Here is a 27,251-nt window from a genome sequence, read left to right as displayed (position 1 = left end):
GTCTTTGTGGTTGCTGGCCCATGGATTTGCACTTTCCCCCTTGTTTCCCTCCCAATGCAAATGCATGGGCTGCCCCTGGTTTCAATGGGGTGCTTCCCCCCCAGCAGAGGCCAAAGACTGTCAGGTTGTAGGTATTGCCTAGGTGCCTGCAATTGCCCCAAGGGCATCACACGGCAGGGAGACAAAATAAGCCAGACAGGTTGAGCCAAGCTGCTGCATTGCCTGACTCTTAATGCAAGGTCCTGGCACTCAATCTGACATTGGTAGTAGCAAAATTGGACCCAAATGCCAGAGGGGGTTCCTTCCTTGGCTGATAGGAAATGAGTCAGGGGAGTGGGGAATGGGGTGCACAATGATTTTCCGCATTATTTCCTCCACAATAAACCATCCTCCCCCAACACACACACACATACACACCAGTGTCCAAGAAAATGAAGACTTCAGCCATGAAAAAGTTGCTGAAAGAAATGTGCATGTGTGTGTGTGTGTGCATGTGTGTGTGCATGTGTGTGTGGGCCTCATCATACTAGTGAATGAATCCACTTTAAATTTGGTTGCTGAATCCTGCAGAATTCTGGGCTTTGTAGTTTAGGGAGGAGCCTTTAACAGCCTCACTAAACTACACTAAACTACAAGCCCCACTAAATTACAAATATGGTTTCTGCCTCTGCAGGAGGCAAAAGCTGGATTTAAAGTGGTTTCATTCTCTAAGTAGTATTTTTTAAATTACACTTGCAAGTAAGTAATAAGTAGTAGTTTTTTAAATTACACTTTCAAATCCAGAGTTTACTAACATTCCTTTGAAAGACAACTCTTCCCAGAATCTCCTAACTAACAGACTCACTAACCTGGACAAACGTCTACAACCTCAACATTATTATCTAAGGGAACATCTACGCTGAAGAAGTAATGCATCACTTCAACTTCCATGGGTCTATGGTGTGGACTCATGGGAGGTGCTGTTTTCCATAGCATTGCTCTTTGACAGTTAACGTGTTTTTTTTTTATCGTGTCAGAAGTGACTTGAGTCGCTTTTGGTGTGAGAGAATCAGTGATCTGCAGAGATGTTACTCAGAGGATGCCCAGATGTATTACCATCTTGTGGGAGGTTTTTCTTATGTCACCACATGGGAAAATGGGGCTAACATTGGGAGCTCACCCTGTATCGCAGATTCAAACCGCTGACCTTCAGGTCAGCATTTCAGCCGGCACAAGGGTTTAACCCATTGTGCCATCACCGGTAGGCTGTTAGGAATTGTGGGAGTTGAAGTCCAAAACACCTGGAGGGCCGAAGTTTGCCCATGCCTGCTTTAAAGTATAATCTAATAATTAGAATATTTATTTCTATTTCTTTTTTTCTTGATGTTACATTTCTTAAATTGTAAAAACTTCAGGATACCTTTAATAAAGTTTCTGATTGGTACTGACTGAGTGGACTCTGGAATTTGCAGTTCAAATAGGAAGTTTCCAAACACAGAGTAGTACAGTAGGTTGTTGTTTTTTTTTGGGCTATATGGCCATGTTCTAGAGGCATTCTCTCCTGACGTTTCACCTGCATCTATGGCAAGCATCCTCAGAGGTAGTGAGGTCTGTTGGAACTAGGAAAATGGGTTTATATATCTGTGGAAAGACCAGGGTGGGACAAAGGACTCTTGCCTGCTGGAGCTAGGTGTGAATGTTTCAACAGAGTAGTACAATTGCCACAACTGCTCCTCCAACCATCATCACTGTGTGCCAAGGGATATAAGATCAGCATTGATGAAAGCTGAAATGGGAAGCTGAGCAGAATGAGTGGATCTCATTTCCTAAAGATTAGAAGAGGCAGAAAGAGGGAGATTTGTCCAGAATGTCTTTTATCACCACTATTGCTCCACTTGGCCATAAATAGGTAAAGGTAAAGGTAGTCCCCTGACATTAAGTCCAGTCATGTCTGACTCTGGGGTGTGGTGCTCATCTCCATTTCTAAGCCGAAGAGCCAGCGTTGTCCATAGACACCTCCAAGGTCATGTGGCCGGCATGACTGCATGGAGCACTGTTACCTTCCCGCCGGAGCGGTACCTATTGATCTACTCACATTTGCATGTTTTCGAACTGCTAGGTTGGCAGAAGCTAGGGCTGACAGCGGAAGCTCACGCCGCTCCCCGGAATCGAACTTGCGACCTTTCGATCAACAAGCTCAGCAGCTCAGTGCTTTAACCCACTATGCCACCGGGGGCCCATTGGCCATAAATAGAGGCAAATTAAAAAAAAGTACTGCTTCATACACACTTTTTCTAAGATGCAATAATTATACCCAATTTTTTAAAAAGGGTGACTCTTTGAGGACAATGAGGAGGCTGATGAAGGATGATAAGCTTATCTAAATAACAATAATGATAATGATAATGATAATAATAGTAACAACAACACAACAACAGCAACAACTATAATAATTGAAGAGAAGGATTGAAGAGAAACAACTGAAAAAGCTGACATGATATAAGGATTTAAAGATCGAAGTGTAAAGATTCTGGCACAAGCCAGTCAAGGTGGTCCCAGTGTTGATCGGCACACTGGGTGCAGTGCCTAAAGATCTTGGCCTGCACTTAAACACAATCGGCATTGACAAGATTACCATCTGCCAGCTGCAAAAGGCCATCTTACTGGGATCTGCACGCATTATTCGCCGGTGCATCACACAGTCCTAAACACTTGGGAAGTGTCTGACGTATGATCCAATACAACAGCCAATAGAGTGTCTGCTGTGGACTCATCTTGTTGTGTTTCAAATAATAATAATAATAATAATAATAATAATAATAATAATAATAATAAAAGAAACATTTCCAGAAAATTAGCTGTGTGTTTCTTTCTAGTTTGTGGTAATATGAAAATAACTAAATTAACTAAATGTATATATTACACATACACATATCAAAAAAAAACAGGACTGCAACATTCACATTAAGTAGAAACAACTGGTCTTCTCTTGAAATATAAAACACAGTCTTCGTGTGAGTAAATGTCCTGTTCTTTATTCCGTATGAGTAGACTCCAGTAGTCACATGAATTGACTCCAACCTACGACCGGTTTCGACTCGCAAGAGCCTTCGTCAGGTGGTTGGGTCTACAAACAACACATATCATAAATACACACATACAATTGAACAATTTGTTATATCAAGTTTGTAAGAATATATACAGACACTCTACTTACTCAAATTATCACAAATAGCTCAACTTTTGAGGTGAGCAATTCACCAAGTGTCTTCTGGAGGGGTGGATCCTAAGGGGACATAGATAGTGGCTAAAGGTAATATTACATTGCAACATGAATTATAAACTATAGAGAAATCCATTATCTATGAAACAAAAATAATATAATACTCACAGCTAGTCTTTGTTGAGCAATATACCCTGCAAGGATATTAGCAATGGGTTGAGTTATTTTTACCCTATACTCGCCCACAGAATAAAACTCCTTGCAGGGTATATTGCTCAACAATAATGGATTTCTCTATAGTTTATAAACTCAATTCCCAGAAATCCTAACAGCTGGTAAACTGGCTGGGATTTCTGGGAGTTGTAGGCCAAAACACCTGGGGACCCAGAGGTTGACAGCCTTTTGTTAAAGTGGTGACAAAATGCATTAATTATCCAGTGTAGCTGCACCCAATGTCTCTCCACTCCTACTACATATCTCCCCAAGCTCTTCATATCAGGAAAACATGGGGGCTGGGAGTAGTGGTGGAATTTAAAAACAATGTAGCATGCAGATGTTCCCTTCCTTTTGGTGGGACAGAACCCCAAATTGTAAATATTAGCTTTTCATAAAATTCACTGCATGTATTCTGTAGGTATCAATCACCTAAATATAAATTAGATGATGATTAGATGATGACCGCAAGCACCACAACTAGAAATTAAACTTTGCAAGATTAATCACAACAGAAAATGCCCCTTGAAATTTTCACCCAATCTACTAAGAATTGTATATGATTTTTTTAAATAAAATATAAAATTTCACCTCTAATCAGAAAAAGTAACCAAAAAAATAAAGGTGCACAGCAGAAAGCATGCTGAACTTTGGCAGGCACAATTCTCTCCTATGGTTCCACGATGCCAGTATCCAGTTTTAACAAATTTGGGGGTAAGAAATTTGCAAACTGCCAATGATAATTAATGATACAAAAAAAGATGTAGGCTTCCAAACCGAGATTTCGAATTGGATCCCAGTTGAACTGGACGGCCTCCACATTGGTCTTAGCCAAGGTGGACTAGTGTTTTCTAAATTGCTGAGTTGGTATCCAACTGAATTTTGTGGTCCGTGTAGCTCTCTGGCAAACATGAAGACTCCCAAATGAAAATGTACCCATTCGTCTGAGCCACTCTAATATTGTACAGTGGGAAACAATGTAGTAGGCATAGGAAACTGGCAAGAGTCGGGATTGTTAGACCTCACCTGAGAAATGCTGCTAGTCTTGTCGAAATAATTTTGGTTTCCATAGAAATTCCTTAATAGTTTTTCCAGAAGAAGAACCCTCAGATTCACATAAAAGAAAAAATAGTTGGCAACTCTAATCACAGTTTAGCAGCTGCAGCATTCAGAGCTAGAGCTGTGGGGAGGTGTTGAGCTTACTTAAAGTTTGCATTCCCCTTTTCAGCTTCTGTGCAACTTCCTGCTGGGGACCTCTCCCTTGGAAAGGTCATCCCGACATGTAGTTGGCATCTGTTGCAAACATCTATCCATCAGTCCATCTGACATATGCGCACACACATACACTCACTCTCTTCTCTCTCTCCCCCTGGAAATATGTTATTTTAGACCAGTCTCCAAGCAATTCATCCAGAAGGCCAACTCAAAAGTTCCAGTCTGGAAAATTATTCCAGTGTGTTCACATACAATGAAGCCTCCAGGTTTTGGAGGATTCTTAAGCAAGACTTAGAATCATAGAATCATAGAGTTGGAAGAGCCTTGTGGACCATCCAGTCCAACCCCCTGCCAAGAAGCAGGAAAATCGCATTCAAAGCAGCCCTGACAATTGGCCATCCTGCCTCTGGGTTGTTGTAGGTTTTTCCGGGCTATATGGCCATGTTCTGGAGGCAATTTTTCTCCTGACGTTTTGCCTGCATCTATGGCAAGCATCCTCAGAGGTAGTGAGGTCTGTTGGAAGTAGGAAAAATGGGTTTATATATCTGTGGAATGACCAGGGTAATGTTTCAGCTGATCACCTCATTTGCATTCAATGGCCTGGAAGCGCCTGGGGGGAATCTCTTGTTGAGAGTAATTTTATGTGCCTGTTTGTTTCCCCTCTGTTGTTTTGCTGTTGTAATTTTTGAGTTTTTTAATACTGGTAGCCAGATTTTGTTCATTTTCATGGTTTCCTTCTTTCTGTTGAAATTGTCCACATGCTTGTGGATTTCAGTGGCTTCTCTGTGTAGTCTGACATGGTGGTTGTGAGAGTGGTCCAGCACTTCTGTGTTCTCAAATAAAATGCTGTGTCCAGGTTAGTTCATCAGGTGCTCTGCTATGGCTGATTTCTCTGGTTGGAGTAGTTTGCAGTGCTTTTCATGTTCCTTGATGCTTGTCTGGGCGCTGCGTTTGGTGGTCCCTATGTAGACTTGTCCACAGCTGCATGGGATACGGTAGACTCCTGCAGAGGTGAGAGGATCCCTCTTGTCCTTTGCTGAATGTAGCATTTGTTGGATTTTCTTGGTGGGTCTGTAAGTGGTTTGTATGTTGTGTTTCCTCATCAGTTTCCCTATGCGGTCAGTGGTTCCCTTGATGTATGGCAAGGACACTTTTCCTCTGGGTGGATCTTCATCTTTACTCTCATGGCTTGTTCTCGGTTTTGCAGCTCAGACATCAAATATAGTAAATAAATAAATAATAAAAATACAAACCGCCCATCATTGCTGTCCTTCGAATGCCCCTTCCCACCTCTACTTTGCATACCCCAGAGATGAACAGGGTGCAGGAATCTCACATTCACTCCTGAACTTCTGGCTCTGCTCTGATTGAAGCCCCTTTGGTGGTACAATACAATAATTAAGGGGATATTAGTCTTTAAACAATGCCGAGGAGAACAAAAAAAAATCCCTTTCCCATTTTTCTAGATTACCTTCAGAAGTGAAATCAGAGCACACTAAATGAATGATAATTTGTGCACCTCCTGTGAATGATTGAAGATTGAATCAAATTTTAACTAGATTCTATTTTGTAAATCCCTCAGGATGACATAATTACAATTCAACACATACATTAATTAGCAGTACACATCTCTTTCAGAGAGTTTAGCAAGTTTAAAACGGCTTTCATTGTCTGTCGAGCGTATGTTCCTTTGCTGCAAAAAAAAAAGAGGGGAAAAAAAGAGAAATAAGCCTGATATTTGAAATTGCAAGGATTAAATGGACTTCATTAGACTGACAAATTTCCTTTAAGTTAATATGTGCTTAGACTGAAGCCCCAAGGTCAAATCCACATAAGGGTGCTCCCAGTAAAGGATTCAAGGAACTTCAAAAATCAGTGGAAAGTGTATGCTTCAGAAAAGTAGCACTGAAAATTTCCTTGAACTTAGCTGTATTCCCCCCACCCCCCCTTTTTTTTATCAATTCCCACTTCACATGGCCATTTGGAAATATGGGAGGAGGAGGAGGAGGAGGAGGAGGAGGAGGGTTTCATAACAAGGAGGGCTGGAAACAAATCTCCCCCAGCTTACAAATCTCCGGGCCATTGTGAGCTGAGCCCAACCTCCCTTTTGGCATTTTGCTACAGCTCAGTAACGCTCGCCACCAGCTTTCCTCCATTGCCAGTGTCTCTTTCCAAACTTTCACAAACTTGCCAACTTTTCAGGGAGGTGGTAAGAGGAGAGGAAAAATATCAGCTCTGTAAACAACCAAAGGCTTCCTTTAAATGATTCCTGTGGATAGAAGTTTTGAAAATGAAACTCTTTAATTTAATGCTTGGGGCAGTTTATTTGGGAGGTGGGTGGGTATAAATTCCCAAGGATCATCCCATTGGCTAATGATTGATAGTCCAAAGAGTCATGTTTCCAAGTTGGGTTATACCCCTTCTTCTCCAGAGACAAGAGGAATATGCATTATGGCCCCAGTATTCACATGGAATATGCTCTAAGACCCTGCTTGAATTCCTGAAATTTTGGATACTGGCAAATCTTATCTTTTAGCTATATTTGGGCAGGAAGCATAACATAGAACAGTGGTTCTCAACCTGTGGGTCCCCAGGTGTTTTGGCCTACAACTCCCAGAAATCCCAGCCAGTTTACCAGCTGTCAAGATTTCTGGGAGTTGAAGGCCAAAAACATCTGGGGACCCCAGATTGACAACCACTGACATAGAATCACACTGGATGGCCTAGAGAGGTCCACAAATACCTATGTCTGAGGAGGGGGAGGTATTTATTAGCCCCCACCCTTCAATCCTTCCATTCCAACCTAAAAACATGGATGTTCAGACAGGCCTTTGACCTTGAATAGGCTGAATGGGACCATATGAAACTGACACTTGGCACCTTGTGAATTGAAAGCAGTTAGTTTTATCTACTATTGTTTTAAAATTGTATTATTTTGATTTTATGCTACGTATGTTGATGCGGGCTGTTTTTGTAATTTTATGTGACTTGTTTTATACTTTTGTACTGTTTTTACCTATTGTATGTAATATGTGAACCCTAGAGTGGTTTGTAAGCCATCCCGATTCCCTTTGAGGAGATGGTGGCAGGATATAATATAAATAAAGATTATTATTATTATTATTATTATTATTATTATTATTATTATTTTAGTGACACAAAAACACAGTATGTCACAGCAAACAAGATATATATGCTGGATTTTGTATCACAAAATCACAAGTCAAACACTTCCCAAGCATCTAGGACTGTGTGATGTATTTTCGAGTGATGTGTGCAGATCCAAGTAAGGTGGCCTTTTGCAGTTGACAAATCATGATTTTGTCAATGTTTATTGTTTCCAAATACCGGCTGAGATCTTTTGGCGCGGCACCCAGTGAGCTGATGACCACTGGGACCACCTGTACTGGTTTATGCCAGAGCCTTTGCAGTTCAATTTTGAGTTCTATTATTATTATTATTATTATTATTATTATTATTATTATTATGGAACATGGGTAAGTGACATTGTGGGCATTGAATCTATGGATAAGAGAACCAGTTCAGTTGTACTTTATTTATTTTTTTAAAATACTAATAATAAAATAATAAATGACCAAAAATAAGCTGAGGGTTGTTTCATCCAAATGGAAGGGGCAACTACCAGATTTTTGATACCAGAGAGCTGCATCCTTTGAACTTTTGCCAGCGATTAGGAGCTATATTGTCTCCTGAGGGGTTCGTCAAAGTCTATCATGGAGAACAAGCCCTATGAGGAGCGGCTTAACGAGCTGGGCATGTTTAGCCTGAAGAAGAGAAGGCTGAGAGGGGATATGATAGCCATGTATAAATATGTGAGAGGAAGCCACAGGGAGGAGGGAGCAAGCTTGTTTTCTGCTTCCCTGGAGACTAGGACGCGGAACAATGGCTTCAAACTACAAGAGAGGAGATTCCATCTGAACATGAGGAAGAACTTCCTGACTGTGAGAGCCGTTCAGCAGTGGAACTCTCTGCCCCGGAGTGTGGTGGAGGCTCCTTCTTTGGAAGCTTTTAAACAGAGGCTGGATGGCCATCTGTCAGGGGTGATTTGAATGCAATATTCCTGCTTCTTGGCAGGGGGTTGGACTGGGTGGCCCATGAGGTCTCTTCCAACTCTTCGATTCTATGATTCTATCACCTTCACACTCCCTGACACGCCCTTTTTGGTTATATATATATATATAGAGAGAGAGAGAGAGAGAGAGAGAGAGAGAGAGAGATGGAGAGAGGAAGAGAAATCAAAGTGTACCTTATGCTTGTTAAAGGGCATGAAGAACATTTGTATTTTTACAAAATCATAAGACTACTTGGGAGGAGGGAGAGACACTTTCTCCACCTCTCTTATAGTGACTTCCTCAGTCTGTACTTTGAGACTGCTTCAAAACTTATGCTTTGTTTATTCCAGAATGCACTATTTTCTCTGCGATCCCAGTACAATCAGAAGCCTTTTATACTATTTCCCCAGGCTAGTTTATTTTAACCCAGAATCAAACTGGAAAGAACAGGGACAAAATCTGTGACTGGACAAAATCAGTCTGGATATGCTCAAGGTGAGGCTGGAAAAGAAATGTGCAACTATCAAGGTTTTGAAAAAAAAAGTTATCAATTTTTTTGGCCTGACTCATTGGGACTATTAATGAAAGTGCACTGGTTCATTTGTTTGCTTTGTTATTCAACCGTAATACCCATCACTCCCAACCAGTATAGTTAGGGATTATAATTGCTGCAGTCCAGCAAGTAAGGCAGAAGTCAGGAAGGCAGGAAAATAGATGGATGTCAAAGTTATTTCCACCCTCTTGGCAGCCTTCAACTTGGTCAATAAATCTGATTTTTGCACTTAATCTGGAGATTGTAGAAGGGTGATTCTGCTGCTCTAGAACTGGGATTCAGAGCAATGGATTCAAATTGCAGGAAAAGAGATTTTACCTAAACATTAGGAAGACCTGACAGTAACAGCTATTTGTCATTGGAATACAGGGGTGTTTTTTTTTCAGGTCAGGAGTGATTTAAGAAACTGCAAGTCACTTCTGGTGTGAAAGAATTGGCCATCTACAAAGACGTTGCCCAGGAGATGCCCTGATGTTTTTTGATGTTTTACCATCCTTGTGGGAGGCTTCTCTCTTGTCACATGCATAGCGAGCTAGAGCTGACAGAGGGGGCTCATCCGTCCTCTCTCCGAATTCGAACCATCGATCTGTTGGTCTTCAGTCCTGCTGGCACAAGGGTTTAACCCATTGCACCACGGGAAACTCCTAGTAGAATATGCTGCCTGAGGGTTCTTCTAGGCAGGTCCTATCCCAAGTTTTCTGCTTTAAAATGGATTATATGAGCCCACACTGACAGATAATCTGGGATAAACAGAAAACCTGGGATCCTATCCTGGGATATAGGGCCTGTCTGGAAGGGCCCTGAGAGAGTGTAGCGATGTCTCCTTCTCTGGAGGTTTTTAAGCAGAGCCTGGATGGGCAACTATCATGATTGTAATTTTGGTTGTAATTTTCCTGGATGGCAAGGGGTTGGAGTGGATGGCCCCTGTGGTCTCTTTGAATTCTATGATTAGTTCCATCCAATCAGATTCTCTGATTTGCAGTTTAGAGAGGGTTATTCAGAAGGGGAGCCCCCAGTAGTGCAATGGCTTAAACCAGGTCGCAGGCTCGAATCTGGGGAGAGTGCGGATGAGCTCCCTCTGTCAGCTCCGGTTCCCCCATGGGAACATAAGAGAAGCCTCCCACAAAGATGATAAAAAAACATCAAATCATCTGGACGTCCCCTGGGCAACGTCCTTGCAGACGGCCAATTCTCTCACACCAGAAGCAACTTGAAGTTTCTCAAGTTGCTCCTGACACAGACAAAATTCTCAGAAAGACAACCTCCTTGAGCCAGCTCACCAAAGACTCCACAACTGTGCCACTTAAAAAACAGAATCATGCAGCTATAATGATTTAATATGAAGGGGCACTGGGTCAACGGCTGTTGTGCCTGAGCAATATTGTGCGAGTTGATATCTTTACTGAAAGGGAAGCTTGCCACCTCGAAGCAGCCAGCGGGGGCAGCACTTTGCCACTTTCCAAGCCCTGGATAATTTTGCCCTCGTCCAACAGAAGAATAGGTCACTGATAGCTATAAAAATATCCTTTCACTGGGTCTGGGATTGTGTGTGTGTGTGTGTGTTTCCCTCGGAAGGAACAGTAGACAAAGCATTCCATTCAGCCAACAGGGAACTGAGTGCATCCAAAAAAAAAAGCAGCAGGCAGGGTTTCCCCCCTCCATTCCTGCCCTCCCCAACACAATAGGCCAGGAAACAAAAGACAGATTATTAGGTTTAAGTATGTTAGCATGTTCTTCACATGCACCCCCCCCTTTCTCCCTCCCTCCTGTCCAGCACATCTGGCGACCATGTGTGGCAAGCGCTAATGAAGACTTTCCTAAGTGAGCTACAATTAGTTCCGACTGCTGTTTAGCTCTCCCGGGCCTGTCGCAAGGAAATAAAACAAAACCCTTGCTTTTACCATTACTGAAACATCTACCCACCCACTCCGCGTGCCCCAACAAGCCCTAGGGATTCTCCCTCATCATCACACAGCTGAAATTAAAACAGAAAAGTGTAAGCAAATACTTTAAGGCTCCCTTCCGCCTGATTTTTTTCTCTCTCCTCCCCTGACATTTTTTTTTCAAATCAGCATTTTATTCATTTTGATTGAGTGCAACAGGCAGGCAATAGTGTCTCTATGATCCTTCCAACAAAAGAGAATTGTTAAACAGATGTCCGTAATTCCCTTCCCCTCCCCTTCTTGCCTGATAATATTAGAGCCACATCGCATTTTTATCTACGAGAGCAGATCATGTGTGAGTGTGTGTTTATATCTACACCAGGGAGGACAGGCATCAGAATTATCAGAATAAGCTGTACAGGGAAAGGATGCAAAATGTACACAATTATGACTCTCGGAAGGACCACACATTTTTATTTATCTTTGGGTTCTTTGCTTCCGTACTCGCATCAAGTGGCTTCTAAGAGCTGCCTGAGATTTTAACAACAAGCACCACCACATTTTTCTTCATAGTCCTCTGAACTTTCAACCAGCTCTGTTCTTGGAAGCTCAAAGTGGGGGCAAAGCAACAAGAACACAAACATTTTGAGCACAATGCAACCCCTGGCCTCCAAAGGGTGGACTCTTCAGTATTATTCATTTCACTGGGAGAAGACTGCATGTGCACTCCCATCCCTTCCATTTAAATCAACACTATGTATTTGTGTGTGTGTGTGTGTGAATATATAGAGAGAGAGGAGCGAGGGAGAGAGAGAATGAGAGTGAGAGTGAGTCACGGAATCGGAAAAGATCACATCCAGTTCAACCCCTTTGCCATATAGGAATACACAATCAAATAAATCCAAACAGAAGGATATATTGATTGATTGATTGATAGATAGATAGATAGATAGATAGATAGATAGATAGATATTAGGGCTGGGTAACCACAGAAAAAATTGTTTCTAAACTCGATTCGTTTCCAGGGGGCGCTAGCGTTTCCAAATTCTAAATACTTCCAAAATTTTGAGATTTCAAAATTTCGTTATTTACAAAATTTTGTTAATTTTGAATCGATTCGTTAATGGCGGACGTGATTGCGCAATATGCTAAAAAAACCTCCAAATGGGACAGGGGGAACTTCTGAAGCTTCCCTCTCCCTCTGTTGTTGACTGTTGGTGTGATAAAACAAACAACAACTATAAAACTTGCACCAGACATGCGAAAAATAATTATGAAATAATTACGAAACAATTTCAAAATAATAACGAAACAATAACGAAATAAATTTTAAAAATTGTTTCGAATCTAATTTACTCCTCACACTATTCCTGCTTGGCTCAATATCGGATCGTAAGCTAATTTAAATACGAATTAATAACGAATTACGAAATTAACGAACGAAACCGCCCAGCCCTAATAGATATCATCACTAGACAATTAATGCAAAGACATGCAGCATAGCACATTCTAAATATTTTTGACCATAGTCCCCATAATACCATTGTGACAAGGCCACTAATTTGTGAAGAGTTTGTAAAGGAGCCACCACTTTGTAAGGGTATATTAATTTGATAGCGTAGCTAATAGCTAGTGATATTGATTTGGTCTTTCTTTAATGTGTAGTGTGACTTAACTTGGAAAGGAATTGTAACAGAGACAGAGCTTTAGGAAAAACAGTAACAAGTTTATTGAAATGTAGAAGGAACATGATGGTTTCAATGTTTCTTACTCTTAGAGGCACATATCTTCAAAGGTTACATTTATAACATTCCTTAAACAACTCTGGAAAGGACTCTTCCTTCCACTAAACAGGTTTCAAACTTACTTTTCTTCAAACTGTGTTTCTTTCCCTAATAGATTACTTCAATTACAAGCTTATTCTTTCTTTGTGATGTTTCTGTTGCAATAGGGATTCTCACTGCTCTCACCCTTTCTCTCATACACTAACTATTAATATAAATAGGTCAACTCGACTTATTTAAACTACTCAGGCTAAAAGTCAAAACCTTCCTAATTCTTACTACTATAGAATCAGCCTTTCCCTGTAGTTTTAAACTACAGATTACTTCCCTGGTTCTCACTACACAACAGAACCAGCCACTCCTACAGTTCACAGACTGTAGACTAACTTACTGGTTCTCAACACACACTAGAAGGATCCCCCGGTGGTGCAGTGGGTTAAACCCCTGTGCCGGCAGGACTGAAGACCGACAGGTCACAGGTTTAAATCTGGGGAGAGGTGGATGAGCTCCCTCTATCAGCTCCAGCTCCTCATGTGGGGACATGAGAGAAGCTTCCCACAAGGATGATAAAAAAACCATCAAATCATCTGGGCGTCCCCTGGGCAACATCCTTGCAGATGGCCAATTCTCTCACACCAGAAGCGACTTGCAGTTTCTCAAGTCGCTCCTGACACGACAAAAAACAAAAACAAAACATACACACACACACACACACACACACACTAGAACCAGCCTTTCCTGTAGTTCGCTGACTACAGACTAACTGTTTTAAAATGGCTGCCCTGCCAAGTGGCAGTTGGCTCCGCCCCTGTTTCTATGATAACTCAGCTCAACATGAGCTGAGCTGGCTACCATCCCCCTTAGTTATGCAACTTTAAATACTTACCCTTTAAAACATCTATCTATAATTATACATAACTGCAAGTTAAAAATTTACACTTCACCACAACCATCAATGCTGGTTGGGACTGATAGGTAGTCCTCTAGAACTCTATACTGTGTATCTAAATCAAATACTAGAAAGGAGTGTTTTCAAAAAAGAAGTGGTCAGCTTTAGTGCTTAATTTTTCTGAGATTCATTGCTTTCCCCCATAGCTGTTGGCAAGGAAGCAGAGAAGAGAAAATAATACTATGGACTTCATCATATGAGGGGCTGCAAGTGTCACAGGACTCTTGTGCCCCAGTTGATCAACAGAGCCCCATGCCATCCATGACATGACACACTCTGGCTTTCAGTGGGGCTTCATAAATGAGCTGGGGTGTAAGCACCCTAAGATGCTCTGTTCAGAATATGGGAGGCTTCCCGTGTTCTGTAAGGAACAATGATGCCAATGTGGGGGGAAGCATCGCTGTGAGGAAGAAGATGTGTGGGGCACTGAGATGCCCCGCTGCCCTGCTGATTCGCCACAAAGGCTTGTGAATTGCCCCGTACAACTTCATCAATGTGATGCGGTTGTATGTAACACAGTCTTTGTTCCTGGGTTATAAATGTCATTTCCTAATTGGTTCCCCCACAAAATCATGGAAAAAGTTTATTAAAGTGCAAAAACTTTCTTTTCATAGGATATCCTTTAGCACAGTCGGCTATAATTTTTCAGTGCATATCTTATTGAGTGTCAACCCATTCAACATAGATTTGGCAGCCAAAAAAACAAAGTTTCTGGAGTATAACAACTATTTTCAAAGTAAGTAGCATACAATTAAACAGGAATAACACTTTCAAACCAGGAACAGAAAAGTTTTCAAATTGAGTTAGTGTAATTGGAGGGTGAGGGGTAAAAACATCTCTCTTATCCTTTCTGGCATTAATTACTTCTCTCAAAAGGCTAAACCCATTTACTAGAACCACAGCTATAGGAAAGGTAGCAGAGAGGAGAGAACATTGGAGGGATAAAGCTTATCTCTGCTGCAAAATTGTCCCTTCTCAATGCCATTTTGTCCTTGGAAAATTTCTGAGACCTATACTCAAATTCAAACATGGAGCTCCAGTATTCCTAATTCCCTAATCATTCAAGGACAGAACATTCAGTTCCTCCCAGCCAGTAAAATACTTTACTCAGTTATTCAATGAAATGATATCAGGGTTGGTACAAGGGTGCCATAGTGGTTTGAGTATTGGACTATGACTTTCAATATGACTTTAGAGACCATGGTTCTAATCCCCACTTGGCCATGGAAACCCACTGGAAAACCCTGGGCAATCCCCTTACAAGAAATCCCTGTGATAGGATTGCTTCAATCAGAAACAGCAACAACATGAACAGACAAAAGGTTAACCTCCCTATTGAAAGCAATAGCCTTGAACCACCAAGAAGATCCTTTCCCCAGCAATGTGTGTTTGAAAACTCTAGATCAATGCCTGAGAAGTTATCTGATGTCTCTCTCTCTCTCTCTCCCCCCCCCCCCCCCCAATTTGTAAGATACCGTCGTATTGGCATGGTTGCAAAGACCAAGCATTGATGCCACACAGACGAGCGCTGGTCAACAGACAACACAGACACTACAAAGAGTAAACACAATTGTCTTGAAAATCTCAGCATATATTTTGACAGACGGCTCTCCTTTTTCCTGTGTCAGACAAACCATATTGCCCCTGTATTCTGTATTCAATTTCCATTTTCACAGTGAGAGATTTGACATATTTTCTCTGTCCCCCTTCTTTTGCAACTCTTAATTATAAGCCTAACCCATACTGTGAAGCATATTTCCACTGAACAAAGGACCTCATGATATTGACCAAAGCCTGTGTCCTAGGACTCTTCCAGCTTGCTTCAAGGAGGGAGCCCCACGCCTGTCATCACATGATGTCATGTGACTTTTGGTGGAGGCCTCACGGCCAACCAAGGTGGAAGTATCCTTGGAGTCTTCCTATGTTGTGCTGACTCCAATGGAGACAACACAGTTTTGCCCCATTTGGGCAATGTTTCCCCCATCACATGGAAGAAGTGTCGGCACGCTGAAGAAATGGCACACTTGCTGGCAATATGGCACCGGGGGGGGGGGGGGGGGGTGTCATGTGATAAGGTCAACAGTCTCTGTAGAATTAGCAAAGAAGTGATTGTATAAGAATACAGTGTTTTTGCACAAATAATGGCTTATTTTTACTATATAAACCAAGTTCAACCCTTGTGCTAATGGGAAAGAACAGCTAATTTGTGGATGAAAGATCTGTGCTCCAAACCATAACTATCAAAATTATGTTTTAATCCACATTTTTAGAATATCTAAAGAAGGCAGGTACAAATACGGTCCTTTCCATTCTGGGAATAGCTTATTTATGGGATTTGGCCAGTGTAAAAGAAGATTTCATTTTAGTTGTTTCTGAAGAATTCATGAGAGTTCACATATTTTGTTCATATTAAGGATGGAAAACAGTAAGTTCACACTTGAGCTCTCAGACACAGATGGTTGAATCTAGACCTTTTCCCACTAAAATCTATGGCAGTGGGATCACAACTAAATTCTCCCTTTGATTTCAGTGGGACTGAAGTGATAATATCTGAGAGAATGTATTGCCAGATTAGAGCCTGAAAGGCCAGCTCTTATGAGAAACACTTGAAGGAGCTGGGCATGTTGAACTTGGGGAAAGGAAGCTTGTAACATGATACAACATTTTCCTATTTCTCTCACCTGAAAGATTCAGCAGTTCATTGGGGCATCAAATGAATTCATAGCACAGGACGGCTTTACCACTCAAGTCACTGCTGAAGTAAGAGACATCTGAAAGTGTAAGCTGCTGAAAAAGTAAACAGGGAAAGTGGTTCCCAAAGTAATTATTCTTTAGCACATTATTGTGATTATTTTATTATTTTGCAAATTGAGTTGCATTCTGCCTGGATGTGCCCTTGTATCATAAACAAACACACACACACTTCCCAATTTACTTTCATATACTGACACATTTTTCAGTTAACAGATTTCAGCAGGAAACTAAGTATATAACTGTCGAGGATTTAATTTCATTTTTCCCCCTCTGTCAAATGCTAACTTTGCCCAAAGCTAATTTTATTTATGATGAGTATGATCAACTTACTTTCACGAGTCATTACTGTACAAACCTGAAGGAAGAGCTGGTGCTAATGTGTGAATAATTGTTGACACAATTAAGCACCCGGCACTCTGCCTGTTAAACAGCTTCCAGCAGTAAAATTCTCCAGCATTTTAAAGGGATAGTCAATTCATTTCCAAGTGGAAAAGTGGAAAAGGGAGCTCTTATGGGCATGGATGCCTTTCCCCCGGAGATCCAACTGAGCATGTATTTGGTGCAGTGATCTTGTACTGCTAAGGATTTGGGTCTCGCGGTGGATAATGACCATACATCCAGCCAGACGATTACCGTTTACAGACTCAGTAAACAGTAAGCTCACCCTGTGACCTTCCTTCATAGAGACTGTCTGGTTCATAACCTGCTATGGACTTCCGTCTGCCTAATGACCTCTTTGTGAATTGGTAGGATTGCTCTAAATTAGCCTACCTTCCGACTGGCTGCAAAAAAGACAGGAATCAGCCAGTTAGTTTGGACTGGAACACGAAGCAGCAGTCGGAGTGGGGTGGGGGTTGCCACCTTGGAAATAAATCTCCTTAATTTACATGAGAAGTCAGCAATCTAAAGTTCTTAAAAAGTTACTGACTGTCTGGATTTTGCTCCAGTCTATTGGGTTATGTTTCAAAATCCGACACCATTTTTTAAATAAAAAAAACAAGGCAAACAGATGCACATTGCCAGCCGGATTTATCCTCTCCCTGTTTTCCATCTTTATTGAGTGAAAGGTTCAGAAAAATCCTGGGCAATGCAATGAAGATTTCCTCCAGAGAAACTATTGCAACAGATACAAAAATAAGAGTTAAAAATCTAGAGCATTTCAGTTAAGATGTATAGGCTGTCAATTGCCCATGTCCTCTTTTTCTTTCAGACCCAGAAAAGCTGTAAATACTCTCAAGGTCTAGCAGAACACCAAAGGAACAGAGCCCAGAGTGGCTTACCACGCCAACACAATGAGGCCAGGGGTGCAACACAACGAATACTTGGCAAGAACTGTGGCTTCATGCAATCTTGACCCAATCTTCTTTGGTTAATTTTAAGATCCTTTTGCAATCAATCTGTTCATACCAATGCAAGATCAATGTGTGCCTTTTCAAATAGAGTACTAATGCATAGTAAGTGGTAGGAGGAAGAGAAAGAGAGGAGGAAATGCCACTGGGAAGGAGGGAGGAAACGGCTTAAATGTTTTGGCTATGGCCACCATGAATGTTACGGCACCAAAAAAATAAAAAAATAAAAGGTTTGCCCATCCTGAATTAAGAAGACTACTCCTAAACGCAAGGCAGATATAAGACATTTGGCCACCTAAAGCAAAGGAGAAAATGACCAAGCCAAAATGAACAGCAACCCAACACCAGCCCAGTTATGTTTGTCAGAAAAGGAAGAAAACTCCATAAGCATTAATACAGCAACAACTAATGGAGAACTAACAATTTTCTGTCCCTTTTCTGACATTGCAAAATCTACTGAATGAGTAGCTCTGTCACTCTCATCATGGTAGGGTAGGTAGGTAGCATACAAAGAGAGTGTTGGACTTGAACTCTGGAGGCTCAGGTTCAAATATTCTATCATTCATGAAACTCATTGGGTAACGTCAAGTTAACCACTCTCCCTTAGCCTGTCCTACTTCATAAAAGCATGCTTCTTTTTGGCTCTGGTCTTGTCAATTACTACATCAGCATCTCTGACACAACATTATTGACTATAAGTTTCAGAATGTCCCAGAGAACCTGACTGTGGGATTCCAGGGGCAACTCTTCCCATTATCTGCTACATTACATGATTCTTGTTAAGCTAGAAAAAACAGTGGAAACCATGAACAATTTGAATGGTTAAAATTGTATGAAAGAAATGCAATACTGATGGCTAACTGTAATGAAGCAAATCAGAGTTAGGTGTGCCTTACGTGTGCATCCACAGACACAAAGGATCCTTGTCCTTGACCATCAAGAATCACCACATAAGCTACAGGTTTTTTGAGATGAAGTGGATGGTGCTCTGCAACCCAGTTGAAAGCCACATCTGCTCTGTGGCCCTATCTGCAAATGCCCACTAGCAATTCTGCAATTGGATGCTGATGCTGAAATTCTGGCCCAGATGGGCTAGCATAGTGACCCAGCCCCATAGAACCTGATTCTATAGATTCTGTAGCCAGGACAAAGTCCAGCTGGATCTGTTAAATCTGTCCCTTTCTCATTTAAATTTACCAATTAAAACTTCTTTCAAACTGGAAAGAGCATTATCATTGCAAGAGATGGGGATAGATGTTCATTGCTCACAAAGAGGAGTCTTTCCCTACTGATTGAAATAATTTCATTACAATATCTCACACCACCCAGAAGTTATGAAAGTAACTGTTTGATAGTAAAAAAGTGTACTCAGCTATTGCTACTTTTGAATGCAGTGAGAACATGGAAGTGAATGACGTTGAGTGCCTGAAAGAAAGTATGTGATGTTTCTTGCTATCACATATCCAGCCAGAAACTGTTTTCATACCTCCACTGAACTGTAGTGTTCTCCATGTTGTGCCATGGCATTCTCAGAATATATTTTGAAAAGTAATTCTTCTCCCATTTGTATTAAAAATAAATATAGGAACCATTTGAAAAACACAGAACTCAGAATTCACATTCTGGCTATTAAGCCTACCATAATATTAAAAAGTTAGTAAAGTGAAATGCAGCACCATCTTTCTGATTAATTAATTGATTAAAATCAATTAGGGCTTGGTTCAATGTTCAGGTATTTATGGTTGTTGTTACACAATAAAAATATTGCAATAGGAATGTACGTGTTTACTTATTTCTCCTTCTTCCCCAAATCTGAAGACCCACCATGAACATATTTAAATAAACATTTGGTCCATTTGATTTTGAATCTTGAGTTAAGCTTTGATGGTTCACAACAAAAGAAGAAGAAGATATTTAATGAAGGTCATCATCCCAACAAGGTTAAATAGGAATTCCATCCATGTTTGTTATTTTATTGAGGCATTTAGAAAGTGATTACCTTGGTTTTCTAAGAATAAGTATAACATCCAACTCTACAGAGCAACTTTTCTTTATCATGGACCATTAATTTTGTATAGCTGTCTCTTATCATCTGTCCCCAAATCCTAAGAATCTCAAGTCAGTCATCATTTTGCCTGCACTTGACCAAGAAACCATTCAGCAAAGGAGCACTGAAGTTCTCCTTCCCTTTGGGGGAACATTATGGAGACTGGAAGAAGCCACTTCTCATGGCACAGGTTGATCACCCATCATCAAGTGGGAAATCTGTACCAAAAATGTCCTTCCATTCTTTGTTGGAGACGTTCACTAAGAATGTGTGTTATCTTCCCTAGTTACTACCACACTAGTACCCATCCATATCCATAACAAAGATGGTAGAAGACTTGGTGAGAAGTGATTGAGATACCAGTCTAGTAAACCCCTCTTCTGAAGCATATTGTTATCTCTACTACTACTCTACATCTATAGTCCAGGTATAAAAACATTATTCTGCCTTTCAAGATCACAACAATATTTATGTACGTGATGCACTTCAAATTTTAAAACACATGATTTAAATATCAAGTATCTTCAACACTGGCCTTCCACAGAGGAAGGCTTACTACAAAACTGACCAATTTATCTAAAATCTACTGGACTTCAGTTCCCACCAGCCCCAGATAGCTTGGCCGAGAGATTATTGGAGTGAATGTTCATTGCCATCTAGAGGATCAGGTGCCATCAGTCCTGGAAATATGTAACAAACATCTTCTTTATCCCACTGCCCACACCTTATAAACAAACCAAGCAACATTCCCATCTTTAATAAACAAACCACAACATTACCTGTGTGGCTTTCTTCTCTCTTTTTATCCGTAAAGAATGGAGGATAAGCAAGGAGAACCGAATATGTTTCTTGTTGCTTTGTTCTGATCTGTCACAGGAGACGACAGCAGCGACATGAGCAACACCAGAGCAGGCAAGCGAGATTGACGGAAACCTCACACAGAGGACGATCTCTCCACAGACAGCAATTGCTGCTTCTCTTGTCAAGCCAAGGCCCTTCTAACCCCAGGGCCGGTCCTTTTCTTCTTTGGAACAAATCAAATTTTGCAACCTAGAGTTGCCACATCATTTGAGTGTATTGACACAATGGGGACTTCAACCCCAATTTTGCTTTGTGTTCCTCAAGTGAGGTTTACATAAGCCAAGAACAAGATAAAGCACGCACAATACATTTGGGGTCCTGTCTAGTGAACAGTGAACTCTGCAGACATTGTATCCAGGGAGCAAACCTGTCACTGTCTCCAATCTGTTACAAGTCTGAAAGAGATATTGTTCCTCCTGCCATTTTTTAAAATCCTTTTTGGAAGGTTCCTAGCCTAAAATATAGTTTATTTAGAGCTTTCTATTCCATTTGATTGCCAATTCAGGATCATCCCAGGCCTGATGGTTCTGGGTCAAAACCTGAGACCAAGGATTGGCCCTTAGCAATGTCATTAAGAATTATATATTAAGTGCCAACCACAGAGGCCTAACTGCTTGTAATTTAAACATACACACAACACATTTCCATGTTTGGAAAGTAAGAGAGAAGAGTTAGCTAAAATGGCTGTTTCCAAGTCAACATGAAATTGGGAGAATATTACTCCTTGTCTACTTATGAAGATGGGATAAGAAACATTTAAACTAGCCTAGTTGCTAGCAGGTGGGTGCAGAGCAGAGTTGAGGGTGAACTCAAGTGCTAGAACATTTGGGAGGGAAGAAATGCTAGTAAGTATATCACACACACACACACACCAGTAAATATTTAGTAAATATTTGGAAGTTGGAGCAAAAATCAGATTACCCTAGTAAGCTTCTGCTCTACCAGATGATCTGCAGATTTCCACACAGCTCTTCCTTTCTCCTGGAGATGAGCTAACCAAAATGGGCAAATTTCTGCCCTTCTCTCCTGCTTGGAGATGACCCATTGCAGCCAAAGACTCAGGAGCAGATCCTGAGATCTGGCAATCCAAGATACTGTAGATGAAGAAGGAGAAAATTTGGGATGACAAAATTTCCATCCTCACTACTTACTTTAAGCTGAAAGCAGCAAGCAAACCATAAGAGAAATGAATCTGAAGAATGATGGAATCACTTCCAGTATTGCTTGTTGGGCTTTTAGGTGTTTGTGATTGAAGCTCCTACTCCAATCTTGTGAAATATAGAAACTAATAATGGGGAATATGTACCTGGATGTTGTGTTAATATGCAAAACCATCATTGAGGCAGTGAACCCTACTGACATGAAGACTTCTGGCCCAAGAATGCCATAAAGCCATGTGCAGGACCAGGAATATGCTTAAACATGGCATATTTTGTAGGATGTGGCTTAATGATAGCATGGATATTGTGGATAAAGGGATGATACTGTATTTGGGTTTTTTTCATTATTTAAAAAACTAAAACTCAAAGCACCCACACTAAAATGGAAGCTGGCCAGTCATTGCCCCATTGTGGATTTTGGGGGCATCTCTGAGTAATTTCTCCCTTTTAATTAATTTTTACTAAAAATAACCTGATGTATGGCTAAAGCTTCACAATTATTCCTGCTTCCAGTTGTATATGGAATTGTATGGAAATATATTTGACCACGCAGCTAATCACATGATTAGTCAATTGAAATGCCTTATTTGGATTGCCAGAATGTAATAGTAATGGTTTGACTACCACAGAAACAGTGTGGTAAAGTATTCGCATTGGGAAAACCTTAGATCAGCCAGCTTCTTTCAGAACCTCATCACACTGAAGTTCGACTCTGTGGGGGAAAACCCAGCACCTCACATCACCTGTTGCACTCCTTACCCCATCCCATGGAGAGAAGTGTTGCCACGTGGCTCCCCCATCTTCTTCCCTATAGAACATGGGAAGCTTCCTGTGCTCCCAGGGAAATGTCCTAGCATGCTGCTAGATACTTCCACTACGGAGCCACACCAGAAGTTGCCTTATGTCATCTGATGACATGTAGTGGACTCCGTGGAGGAAGCGTCCTAGCAGCATGTTAGCATGATTCCATAACTCCATGTGATGAAGTGGTCAGTCTGACTTATTTCACAGGGCTTTTGCTAGGATAAAAAGAGGCTGTAAATGTAGCAAGCAAATGCAAAGTACATAGCAAGAAGGGAGCCAGTTTCTCAGTAACAATACTACTACTTATATTACTACTACATGGTGTAATACATGAGGGAACACACACCCATGATGTATACCAGAAATTGTAATGTAGGAAGCAATTCCAATTTCAGATCATGTCAAGGTTCAGAAAGGAAAAGGGAAACAGATCCCAATTGCATGCTACTTCTTTGTGGCTTTTTATTGGGGAAACATGACAAAAACAGATTAAACATTTGTCTTTGGCATTCAGTACCCTTTAGCTACTGGAGCCCAAGTGGTATTTCAATCATTTTTTTTTTGTTAGTCAGTGGGAGAGAAAATAAATATGATGACTGTGGATGGCAGAGAAATATCAGGATCCCCTGCAGCAAGAACCTGAAAACCTTCCTCAGATGAACTTTGTTCCCAAATCACACCACAGTAAATGGTTGCTATATGGGTCAGTCAGGATTTACAATTTAGGGAGTACCAACTAGACACTTCTGTATAGAAATGCTCTATTTAAGATGGAGGAAACAATGTTATAAAGATTACCCTTATATTTCCTTTGGATGAGTTTCCTTCTAATGACAAATGCAAATGTTGGAAGATGCTAGAAAAAAAATCTGCATTGTTTTATGTGGAAATTCTGAAGTTCCTTGATTTGCCTCCATGAGTCACTTGTATGCAAAAGGTTTTAATATGGCAATCTCTGAAAAATGTGGCAAGTTGGGAATTCAGGAATATTTCTTTCTACAAGGCATGTGATGGGTTAGCGGTACCACCAGCCCATGGTTCTAGCAGTGGGGAGAAGGGACTTGCCCCACACTTACATAATATAGCTCCCTTGAGACTTGTCTACTCCACCAAAATAATCCAGCTGCAATTCATATTACTTAGCCCTGGAGCTGCCCTGGATTCACCCTGTTAGCACCACACCTCCCTGCAATAGGTCACATTGAAATTGTCTTGCTGTCCACACCCCACATTTGAAACAGTACTGTTTTTATTTCTCCTCCATTAGAGATTTTCCTGCTGCCGCCTTCCCAGCCAAATAACGTCAGATTGAGGTGTCCAGCCAAGTGATCACCAGTGAGAAGGCAACCCCAATTGATTCCCTCCTCATTGATCTCATGGCTCTGAGCAAGCAACTTCCCCAGTGAGGCTCTGCTGGGAAGCTATTTGGCTGGCAAAGCAGCAGCAATGGCAGTATTGGCTCGAAGCTGAAAGGAAGAGTCAGGGACCTCTCTGTGCCATTTCCCAGCAAAGAAGTAAGGGAAATGCCTTTGAAGGAGGTGATTTGCCATTGCCTTTTCTCCACCCCACAGCTTACCAGAACAAAAGAAAGGGAACTTTCATGTCAGAAAGAATGCACCTCAGCAAGTAGAAATGGACATGCAGAGGAAAATATTTTGGAATTTCATTATGGTTTGGGTAATGATTGCTTTAAGATTGGGATAGAATGGCTTTGAGGAATTAGTAGAGAGTTTCAAGAGCTACAAAACAGGGACCCATATGTTGAATGCAGACCACAGACCACACTTGGAGCATGTCTACATGGGCATAATCTGGAAGCATCCTGAATTGACTTCTGGTTGTGTTTCAGTATTTCCGTTGAGTATTGCATGTTATCCTGGACTAAAACAAATTCAGGCAAAGTTGGGTGTGCTTGGGATTCTCTGTATCCCAAGACAATGCACACCCAACTTGGGCAATGTGGACAGCTGGGTCAGGTTTGATTTGGACTGGTTCACTGTCCAAATGGGATACCACCACCATTACCCTTTTCCTTTCACTAATGAGTGCAAGGAAAAGGGGATGGAGCATGCCCATGTGGTTGCCATGACCACTCCCACACAGCCACAGAGCTTTGTGCAAGGTCCTGGCTGTCACAGGCACTCCAGTCTAAAAACAATAGAGATACTTGAACAACAAGAAAGGAAGTGTGGAGACTGTGATGGCCCAATGGGATCAATGTGGTCTTGTCCCACCTGGTATATGTGAATACCAATGCAGTGCTGCAGTAGTGTACCTCTGGCTGTCTTCAGAGCCAATCTAAAGCATTTCCGGCCACAGATTTAACAGCAAGTGTACATTCCCCCTTAGAGCACTTCTTTGGTATCCCATCACAGAAAGTGGTAGTGTTCCTCCTAAACAACCAATTCTAGTCAGATTATGTCAGGACCAAATCTCTGAATCCTCACAGCTGGCTAAAGGCACCCTCGTGCTGGGATACACCCACCCCAGGATAAGCCCAGTGGAAGATGGGTGCCCAAGGGTGATATTATAAAGAAACAAGCAAAGGAAATTGAGATGTATAGGTATGAACCATCTTCTTGATAGCTATGAGAACAGTAAGGAAGTTGTGAAAAGAAAAATTGTCTTCCCTATCAATTTTCTTCCTTGAACTGCTAGGATAAATGTGAAACTATCTAGCAATGGAGAGTAAATGAAAACTAACCTATTTAGTATAACTGACCAGCTGTTAACATCTGGTGATGATATTGACAAAGATATAGGAACTGTCATGTGTAATGACTACATCGCAATGTGCCACCTAGCTATCATTTTATCACTCATTCTGCTGTCTGCATAAACTCGGTTTGCTCTCCATCTCTTTGTACTTAAAAGATTTCCACCTCCTCTATAATCTACCTGGCAACTCAAATTGTGCAGACACTGCCTTCTTCTCTGGCTGTGTTCTTTTTTGTGCTCCCTTGGCCCATTGTCAAATCGCAATAGGATTCTGTCTCCTGCTCTGGGGTTACCGGGTTTCCTAAACAACTTCCCGAGAAAAGGACTGAAGGCAAAGCGTTTCCAACATCTAAATAAATCACAGCCAGAGTTTGTCTTCATCCCACTATTTTTGCTACGTCTTTCGAAGAAGAAGAAAAAACTATTCTAATTAGTTGGTGTTTGTATAGAGCTTTGAAGATGAAACGTACTACTGTGTTTGAGTATTATTATTGCAATGCCTGGGGCGTCATCTCCAATTTGCTTCTCAGAAAGCTGAACATGATCCAACAGCAGTGTGTGTGGGAGCCAGCGCAGGGAATCCCAATTGCTACCTCTTAGTTGTCAGAAAACCGCTTGTGTAAGATGACACTCAAATCAGCAAAGCATTACCCCTCTCGCCCCCAAATGAGGTTGCCAATTCGTCTTTAACTGGGGCCATGTTGAAGGGCCAGGATGCTGACAAATTCATTCAGATGAAGAGTGAGATAAAGGCAAAGGTGCTTAAAGCCCCCTTTCCTTCTTAGATTGAACACTAACAGAGGCTTTGGCAGCACAAATGAACCACACATTTCAAGAGACAGACAACGAGCAATAAAAAAGGAGGGAGGGAAGGAAGGAAGGAAGGAAGGAAGGAAGGAAGGAAGGAAGGAAGGAAGGAAGGAAGGAAGGGCTGTTTTGCATGATAATTGCAGATACTATGTATAGATGCATATTTAAAGATAATTGCCATAATTTCAATAGAAGTACAAATTGAGCATCCCTTATCCAGAATTCTGAAATATAAAATGCTTCAAAATTGTCCACACAAAAGATAGTGATACCTTTGCTTTTTGATGCTTTTTGCTTTTGACACAAACTTTGTTTCATACACTAAATTACATAAAATATTGTATAACATTGTCTTCAGTCTGTGTGTATAGGAAATAAATGTTGTATTTACTATTTAGGTCTCATCTTCAAGAAAAGGCTGCATATGCAAATACAGGTATTCCAAAATCCCCCAAAATCTGAAATCCAAAACACTTCTGGTTCCAAGGATTTTAGATAAGTGATATTCAGCCAGACTACATAATTATCTCCTTAGCCATGCAGCCTTTTTTTGGATGTTTTATTTAATATTTCACAGTTATATTTCCTTAATTTTGTTTTTCATTGCTGAAACTACATAATGGCTCTAAACAAAAATAAAAATAAAATCTAGTATATTACAGAAGAAGTGAGGGAAGGTAGACTGATGGGGGTGCATGGAAGTATGATTGTTGGAGCACAGATCATTGAATTGATGAATGAACAGAGGTGTGATATCGAAAGTACTCATCCCACTATGTATCCACTATCTGTGGAAGCAAGATTGATTTGAAATAATGGTTATGTGCAATAAAGTCCTAGGTATGGATAGGCAACTTCCAAACCACTGTTTCCCAC

The 27,251-nt window shown here is 41.1% G+C and overlaps 1 protein-coding gene across 4 annotated transcripts in view; it reads right to left on the bottom strand.

Moving 5' to 3' along the window:
* SOX5 (SRY-box transcription factor 5) overlaps positions 1 to 27,251 on the bottom strand; it is an 897,493-nt gene that overhangs the window by 497,688 nt on the left and 372,554 nt on the right. Inside the window, exon 1 of one of the 4 annotated variants that reach the window (XM_060776582.2) lies at positions 20,802 to 20,980. The exons of the other annotated variants lie outside the window; for them this stretch is intronic. The gene's annotated coding sequence lies outside the window, so the exon portion shown is untranslated. Of the gene's footprint in view, positions 1 to 20,801; positions 20,981 to 27,251 lie in introns of those variants that run through there. 4 annotated transcript variants of the gene reach the window in all.

The sequence above is a fragment of the Anolis sagrei genome, chromosome 5, assembly GCF_037176765.1.
Source record: "Anolis sagrei isolate rAnoSag1 chromosome 5, rAnoSag1.mat, whole genome shotgun sequence".
Classification (NCBI taxonomy): domain Eukaryota; kingdom Metazoa; phylum Chordata; class Lepidosauria; order Squamata; family Dactyloidae; genus Anolis; species Anolis sagrei.
Note: the sequence above shows the minus strand (reverse complement) of the source record. Positions and strands in the feature narration are given on the sequence as shown.